The 8,857-nt window shown below is 47.9% G+C and overlaps 1 non-coding gene across 1 annotated transcript; it reads right to left on the bottom strand.

Moving 5' to 3' along the window:
- Positions 1-2,598: 2,598 nt before the first annotated feature.
- On the bottom strand, positions 2,599-2,705 carry LOC126026446 (U6 spliceosomal RNA). Its single transcript, XR_007501717.1, has one exon. It is a non-coding gene; the product is annotated as a U6 spliceosomal RNA (small nuclear RNA).
- Positions 2,706-8,857: the final 6,152 nt, after the last annotated feature.

Below are 8,857 nucleotides of genomic sequence, written 5' to 3'. Positions count from 1 at the left end.
ATTTTCACAAGCCTGTCTGTCTGCTAGCTGTTTACCCGCCGCTTCATCTCAGAACTGCCAGCTGAACAGGGTGGCAGATGCATGCTCCGAGCTGGAGGAGAAAGACCTTATCCTCCATCCCTCCATCAGTCAACCCCATCAAGGGCTGATTTGCAACAGGAATGAGCTCAGAGCTCCTTGAGCATGCCAGACCAGCATTCCAATCTTTTGAACCATTGCCCCTCCCTGCAATTTGCTTCCTTTGGGAGCAAAAAAAATGAAATACCTAAACAGCTCGATTAAGGAATTCACAAATAAGGCAGTCGCCCATATCTCTAGCAAGTAGAAGTAAATAGTTGATCCCAATGCCTTGCATGGCCAATTCAGACTTTCAGTGCTGCACTTGGTCCCCTCCTCAAGTCTGCTAGGGATCACTCCTGAGCACTGGGCCAGGAATAGCCTAGTGTTCCTAGGCTAGTGTTATCCTAGTGTTCCCTTCCCTAACATACCCCACCCCCAGCCTTACCCCAGTGGCAAGCTTCCTACTAAAGGTCACTTCTCCTGGGCCATAGTGATAGCACAGCAGAAGGTCATTTGCTTTGCATGTGGCTGACCCGGGATGGGCCCAGGTCTGATCCCCAGCATTCCATATGGCCCTCCAAGCCGGCCAGGAGCTATTTCTGAGCTCAGAGCCAGGAGTAACCCCTGAGCGCTACAAAAATAGTAAGTAAATACATAAAGATCACTTTTCCGGTTCTTCATTTCTATTGTCATTGGGCATCTGATATTCCCCTACAGAGATTCTTTTTTGTTTGTCTGTTTGTTTCTTTTGGGGCCACATCCAGAGATACTCAGGGCATACCTCTGACTCTTCACTTGGGAATCGGTTCTGGTGGACTCTGGGGGACCATATGGGATGCGATATAGAGTGAACCCAGGTTAGCCATACGCAAGGCAAGTGCTCTTCCACTATTCTATGTTCTATGGCTCCAATCCTGCCCCTACAGATAATTTTTTTTTTTTTTTGGTTTTTGGGTCATACCTGGCAGTGCTCAGAGGTTACTCCTGTCTCTACACTCAGAAATTGCTCCTGGCAGGCTCAGGAGACCATATGGGATGCCGTGATTTGAACCACCGTCCTTCTGCATGCAAGGCAAATGCCTTACCTCCATGCTATCCCTCTGGCCCCATCCCTACAGAGATTCTTGATATCCCACATATGAGAGAGATCATTCGGAGTATAACATTTTTTTTTCATTTGTCCTTTGAATCACACAAACCATTCTCAGGGACAACTCTTTCTAGTGCTGGAGACCATGAGCTGTCAGGGATGGATCCTGGGGATCTAGTGGGCACAACTAACACTCCAGCCCTGGAAGTTTCCTGCTTGGTTAAAAATATAGTCTTTTTGGGGCCAGAGAGATAGCACAGTGGTGTTTGCCTTGCAAGCAGGCAATCCAGGACCTAAGGTGGTTGGTTCGAATCCCAGTGTCCCATATGGTCCCCCGTGCCTGCCAGGAGCTATTTCTGAGCAGATAGCCAGGAGTAACCCCTGAGTGCCGCCAGGTGTGACCCCCCCAAAAAAAAAACTTAAAAAAATAATATATAGTCTTTTTTAGGGTTGGGGTGTCACACCCTTCGATGCTCAGTAGTTACTCCAGGCTCTGCACTCAGGAATTACTCCTGGAAGTGCTCAAGGCATACTATATGAAATGGTGGAGAGCATACCCAGATGGGCCAGGTGCTAGGCAAGTGCCCTGCCCACTGTGAAATTTTTTTTTTTTTTTTTTTTGCTCTGGGCACCTAAAAAGATAGGTTGTTGTTGTTGTTCATTCGTTTGGGTCTTTTTCCCCCTTCTGTTTTTTTTTTTTTTTGGGAGGGGGTCACACCTGGCAGTGCTCAGGAGTTATTCCTGGCTCTGTGCTCAGAAATTGCTCCTGGCAGGCACAGGGATATGGGATGCCAAGAATCAAACCACTGTTCGTCCTGGATCAGCTTTGTGCAAGGCAAACGCCCAACTGCTGTGCTATCTCTCCAGTCCCTTCCCCCTTCTGTTTTGACCGATACCCCAGAGGTTCTATGGGGCTATTCCTGGCTCTGTACTCAGGAATTGCTCCTGCTAGTGCTCAGGGGGACTACATGAGATGCTGAGGATTGAACCCATGTTGGTTGCATACAAGGCAAGCACCCTACCAACTCTCTAACTCCTAAGAAGACAGTATTTGTTTTTTTTGTTTTTTGTTTTTGTTTTTGTTTTTGGGTCACACCCAGCGGTGCTCAGGGGTTACTCCTGGCTGTCTGCTCAGAAATAGCTCCTGGCAGGCACGGGGGACCATATGGAACACCGGGATTCGAACCAACCACCTTTGGTCCTGGATCGGCTGCTTGCAAGGCAAACACCACTGTGCTATCTCTCCAGGCCCTTGTTTTTTGTTTTTTTATCTTTTTGTTTTTGGGTCACACCCAGCAGCGCTCAGGGGCTACTCCTGGCTCTATGTTCAGAAATTGTCCCCAGCAGGCTCGGGGGACTATATGGGATGCCGGGATTCGAACCACCGTCCTGCATGCAAGGCAAACACCTTACTTCCATGCTATTTCTCTGGCTCCAGTACTTTTTTTTTAAATATGGAACGCTTTATGAATTTGCGAGTCATCCTTGCACAGGGGCCATGCTAATCTTCTCTGTATCATTCCAATTTTAGTATATGAGCTGCCGAAGCGAGCACAAAAGACAGTATTTTTTAGTTTCGGGGCAACACCAGGCCACGCTTAGGGTTTATTCCTGATTCTGGGCTCAGAAATTGCTTTTTGGCAGGCTCAGGGGATCATATGGGATGCCAAGGATCAAACCCGGGTCTGTCCCATGTCAGTCGCATGCAAGGCAAATGCCCTACCACTGTGCTATCTCTCCAGCCCCTAAAAAGACAGTATTAAGGAGCCAGAGAGATAGCACAGCAATAGGGCGTTTGCCTTGCAAGCAGCCAATCTAGGACAGATGGTGGTTCGAATCCTGTCATCCCATATGATCCCCTGTGCTTACCAGGAGCAATAACCCCTGAGCACTGCCATGTGTGACCCAAAAACAAAAAAAACAAAAACAAAAACAAGGCAATCTTAAAAACAGCTTTATTTGCCCAGGTTCAGGAGCCAGCGAGGGAAGCTGCTGATCTGGAACCTTGCCCATCCCTCTTTGTCATCCTTTGGTTTGGGGGATACAGGCCACACACAACTCACCTTGAAGCTACAGGGCAGCCTTGGGGCCATACAGCACAACATTTGCTCACCACGAGCTTCTTCGCACTAAAGACAGGCCTAGTCTGTGGTTTGGACACTCTGTCTGTCTCTCAGGCCTGGAGAGTCACACCACAAGCTTCCAAATACAGCCAGAGCTGTTCTGAGTGGGATGTGGTCACTGTCGTTCTGAGCAGCGTCATCCTTCTCATGATCACTATTGCACTGCATCATAGGAAACAGGGAGAGCCTTTAGGGTCAGCGGTAGAATTGTGTTCCCTGTACACACCTCCAAGAGTGTCCCCCCTGTGCCTACAAGCTTAGAGCCTGGGGTCCTGCCTTGTGAGCTTCCACTCAGTCAAGGTTGTGGTATGTGGCCTCTACCAGGCCTCACAACCTTTCATTGGGATGTCGGGGCCTGCAAGAGCCCGGAATCTCTCCCCCTGCAGTGCTGGGTGCAGGTAGTGTGGCTGGCAGAGCTTGGGTGGTGAAGGGTGCCCCAGCTTTAGGCAAAGCCAGGTAGACAGTCCCTGGAGAACTAGAGAACCAGCCTCCTGGGAATCTGGAAGATGCCACCGCCTCCTTTATCCAGCCTTGATGACTTGGGGTGGGGGGACTCCAGCCTCTGGGAACCCCCGCCTTGGGAAAGAGGTACCCAAGCATCCTTTATGGGTGATGCCGGCTTTACCCTTACAATGGGTCGCCATCTAGCGGACGTAAGGAGCTACTGCAACGACTTAAACGGGTCAAGAACCCTTGATCTGATCTAGGGAAGAGACTGTTGCTGAGAAAGGGGCAAAAAATAAAAAAGCTGGTTGGAGACAGAGGCAGACTGATCCCCCCGGCCTGAGACCTCCGAGCCTCTGATGGCTCCTCCTGTCCTTCCAGTGGCCTCCTCCGTTTACAAACGCTGTCAGAAAATTCTGGAATCATCTTCTCAATCACTGCTTTCACTAGCATCTTTCTTTTGGGGGAGCCATCGTCATCTGGGATGCTCAGGGGCTACTTCTGCACTCAAGAATTACTCAAGAGGGACCGGAGCGGTGGCGCGGAGGAGCGATAAGGCGTTCTGCCTGCTGGCTCTAGCCTAGACTGACCATGGTTTGATCCCCCCGGCTTCCAGTGGTCCCCCAAGCCGGAGCGATTTATGAGCGCATAGCCAGGAGTAAAAACCCCTGAGTGTCACCAGGTTGTGGTTCAATAACCAAAGGGGAAAAAAAAAGAATTACTTAAGAATGTTAATTCTGCACTCAAGAACTACTCCTGGTGCAGTTCAAGGTACCAATATGGGACTGCAAGATTGAAAGTGCAATCAGCAGTGTGTCAGGCAAGTGCCCCCCTGCCCCCTATGTACTATGGCTCCTGCCCTCCACTAGTACCTTCTCCAGAGCAGCTACCACTGCTTCAGTACAGACCCAAGGAACATGACTTTACATGTAGACAGAGCCCCCCACTGATCCACTCTAGGGGGTTGCTAACAGTCTCCAAAACACTAGACTTCCCAAAGCTATCTCACTTTTCTTTACTCTCTGTGATCTAGAAAGAAGACCTGGAGGGTGAGGATGAGTGGGAAAGCTCTAGATAAGCACTTTTTTTGTTATGACCTATTTTTCACAGTTATATTTGAGGTACATAAATAGTGACAGTGAATTAGGGCCATTCCCACCACCAGTGTTTGTCCCTCCCTCTGTCATAGTACCCAGCATGCATTCCATACCTCCTCCCTTGTCCCCTGGACTGCTAGTGTAACTCGTCCCCCTTTGTATATAACTTGTTGTAGATCATGATTCTGTTGTCTGTTGACTTTGGGTTTGGAATAGATAAGGATTTTTGAGTAAGCCCTGGGGTCAAGTTGGCCTTGACAACTAGGGTTCCCCAACCTTAGACACAGAACCCTTAGAACTTCTTTTTTTTTTTTTTTGGGGGGGGGGAGCAATAGCACAGCAGTAGGGGCATTTGCCTTGCATGCAGATGATCCAGAACGAACCCAAGGCTCAATACAAGCATTCCATATGATCCCTAAGCCTGCCAGGAGTGATCTCTGAGCACAGAGGCCAGGAGTGACCCCCCTGAGCATTGCCTGGTGTGGGAAAGAAATGAGACAAAAGAGAAAGAAGAAAGAAAAGAGTGAAAGAAAAAAGAGAAAAGATAGAAGAAAGAAAGAAGAATAAGAAAGAAAAGAAAGAAAGGAAAGAAAGAAAAGAAAGAAAGAATATGAAAGAAAGAAAGAAAGAAAGAAAGAAAGATAAGAAAGAAGGATAGAAAGAAAGAAAGAAAGAGAAGAAGAAGAAGAAAGAAGAAAGAAAGAAAGAAAGATTAAGGGACAAGAAAGAAAGAAAGAAAGAAAAGAAAGAAGAGAGAAAGAAAGAAAAAGGAAAGAGGAAAGACAATTTTTTGTTGTTTCATGGGGCTTGAAGCAATAGTTACAGGAGATAGGGATGATGGCACTTGTCTTGGAAATAGTCGACTCAGGTACCATCCCCAGCATTCCTTATGGTTCCCCCCCCCCCCCCCCCGAGCCTGTCAGGAGTGACTCCTGAGTGCAGAGCTAGGAGTAATCTCTAAGCACCCATAGATGTTGACCAAAAGCAAGCAAACTAACCCAGAATTCTTTATTGTTGGGGCAGGGACACACCAGCAGTGACCAGAGGAGCTAATCCTGGCTGGCTCTGCACATCTGATAAATCCAGTGGTTGGGAATCTCTATCAGGAAAACAAACAAATTTAACAGGTTAAAGTCTTGGACCAAAGGGAGTTGGTTTTTATTCTTTAATTTTTGGGGGGTACTCAAGCAGTGCTCAGCACTTAGTCGTGGCTTTCTATAGGCCTCAGGTGTGAATCAAGCCAAATCTGGACCAGCCACATACAAGTCAAGTGCCTTAATCCCTTCACTATCTCTCCCTCCCCCAATAATGATTTTGTTTTTTGGGGGTGGCAGTTTGTACCATACCCACCAGTGCTCAGGGGCTATTCCTGGGGTCAGAGATCACTCCTTATAGTGCTCAAGAGACTGCATGTAGTCCTGGGGATAGGATGGGGATTGTACTAATCACTGCAACTACATTCTTGGCCCTAAAGGGAACGTTTCTGAAATTCCTTATTCCCCATCATACTCTCCCTCTTGGGAAGGGACTGTGTGCTGGCTTCTCCACAGCCATTAGATGAGCAGCCCAGGTTTCATTCAGAAGCACACACACTTGGATGCTCTCACACTTTTGGCTACAGTATGGCCCCCTCACACCACACTTTAGGAGAGACTTTGGGTTCCATGATGCAATTCTCTCCATGGGCTTTTGGTTTGAGGGTCAGACCTGGCTATACTCAGGGCTCATTTCCTGTCTCTTCCTCACATCAGGGATTAATATTTGTGGCAGATCCTTGGACATTCATACTTGTGTTCTCTCAGAGATCTCTCAAGAGATCTCTCAAAGATCACCCATGGTCGGGCTGCACCTCTTCCCATGGAGCCTTCTACAGACCCCTGAACAATCCCTGATATACTGTTGGATTATACCTTATTTTACCTAAAACCAAGTTTATCCCTGGTTTCTTTGTATCTGTTTGTTTACAACTTGGTTTCACCCAAAACAAAGATGGTCTTACTTGTAAACCTGGGTGGGTTTACTGACGCACTTAGGGGTGATCTCTGTACTTAATAAAAATGGCAGTCCTGGCATGCAGATAATGCCATAGTATGTAGAAGACTACCAGGCTACACATATTTTACCCTCAGCCTGGTTTGGATTATTTTATGTGTACTCTGATTCAGACACATTCACCTAGGCTGAGAGATATGGTGTGTGGGGTGATTTTTATAATATACCCCCTCCTGGTCTGCACCCTGGAATCTTTGGGGGAGCTCTGAGCAAGCTGCCGTGTCTCAGGACTTCTCTCCACTGAATCACAGCTCTCACACCTGATCTCCAGCCTGGCTGAAAGTCCCCTTCAGTTCCTCAATGGAACCCGACTTAGCTCTGGAGATGAGAATGTGGGTGGGCAGGATGGACAGACCCAGGTGAAGGGCACCAGAGATGTGAAGCTGTGGAAATGTGATATAGTTTCTTTCTTTTTTTTTTGGGGGGGGGCACACCTGGCGGTGCTCAGGGGTTACTCCTGGCTATTTGCTCAGAAATAGCTCCTGGCAGGCACGGGGGACCATATGGGACGCAGGGATTCGAACCAACCACCTTAGGTCCTGGGTCAGCTGCTTGCAAGGCAAACGCTGATGTGCTATCTCTCCAGCCCCGTGATGTAGTTTCTTGGGAGGCCAAGCAGGCAGCAGTTCCTCCTAGTCTCCTCTGGGAACTGCTGAAGAGATTCCAGGGGAATTGTCAGGGAACCCTTGAAGAGAGGCTGCTGGCAGACAAAGCAAAGCAAATCTGGAGTAGTGGAGTAGTGGGGGAGGGGGGACTCAGATTTGATCTCAGGCATCCAACAGATCCAGGAACAAGCCTTGAGCATCACTGGGTGTGACCAAAAACAAAGAAACAGAGACAAAAAGAAAGAAGAAAAGTGTGAAGACAAAGGCACTGCATTTCTCTTATACCCTGACCCCAGTCTTCCGAACTACTTCCAGTTCTCCTTTCACTTAGGGGGATCAGTGGAGGAGAGCAGCCCTCATGGGGTCTCATGTCCGGTCTCACAGTCCTGCTAGAGACCAATCAGCGCCAGTCAGTGGTTAGGGTAGTGGTGCTCTGGCTGTCTCCCCAGCAACCAGCCGCCTGTGCTATTTCCACTCTTTGTCCATCCAGACAGGCTGGATGCTGTCAGTCTCTGGAGCAGGAACTCAAGGATGGCTCTTCAAAATCTTCTAGAAGTCAACCAGGGTTTTGGAACTGGTTTTAAGAGGTATCTCATGACCTTTCACAGACCGTGAAATGTTTATTTTTTTATTGACCCAATTAACTTCATTCATCACTAAGGAATGCAAATTGAAACTCTTCTCATCCAATTGGCAGAAGCAAGTTGGTTAAACAAACTCCCTTCTTCATGACTTCTTCAGCTGCCCAAGAGGAATTTGGTTCCTTTCCACATTAACCTTGAAACACTCCCTAGGGCAGTGGTTCTCAAATAGTGGGGCGTGCCCCCCAGGAGGGGGCGCGAGGCTCCGTAAAGGGGAGTATGTTTGACCTCGGCAAACACTGTAAAAACTAGCTAAGCCTCATATTTACGTCTCTGCATGTTTCTGGAGCTGAGAGTTGCTGTGTCCTGCTTCAAACCCTGCTTCGAAAAGCTATGCACTGCAAAACGTGCTCATCACCACTGATTAAAAAAATCAGCTCAAATTATTTTATATATTTTTGTTTTGCAGCTTAAAGTTTTTTTAAATGAAGATACTATTTATAGTTGTGCGGGAGGGGCGCAAAAATGTTTTTTTCTTCATAGGGGCATGACAAAATAATTGAGAAGCACTGCCTTAGGGTTTTATTTTGGTTAGGGGGCCACACCTAGTGCCTACTCCTGGCTCTATGCTCTGGAATTACTCCTGGTAGTGCTCAGAGAGCCCAGTAGCACTGAGGATGGTTGAATACTTGCAAAATATACCTTCCCTGATATACTGGTTCTCCGGCCTGTCTTTCAGATAGAGGACCGTGGAGATGACTGAAAGGACTGGAGTACAGGCTATGCATGCCAGAGTCCGGAGTTT

The sequence above is a fragment of the Suncus etruscus genome, chromosome 1 (genome assembly GCF_024139225.1).
Source record: "Suncus etruscus isolate mSunEtr1 chromosome 1, mSunEtr1.pri.cur, whole genome shotgun sequence".
Classification (NCBI taxonomy): Eukaryota; Metazoa; Chordata; class Mammalia; order Eulipotyphla; family Soricidae; genus Suncus; species Suncus etruscus.
Note: the sequence above shows the minus strand (reverse complement) of the source record. Positions and strands in the feature narration are given on the sequence as shown.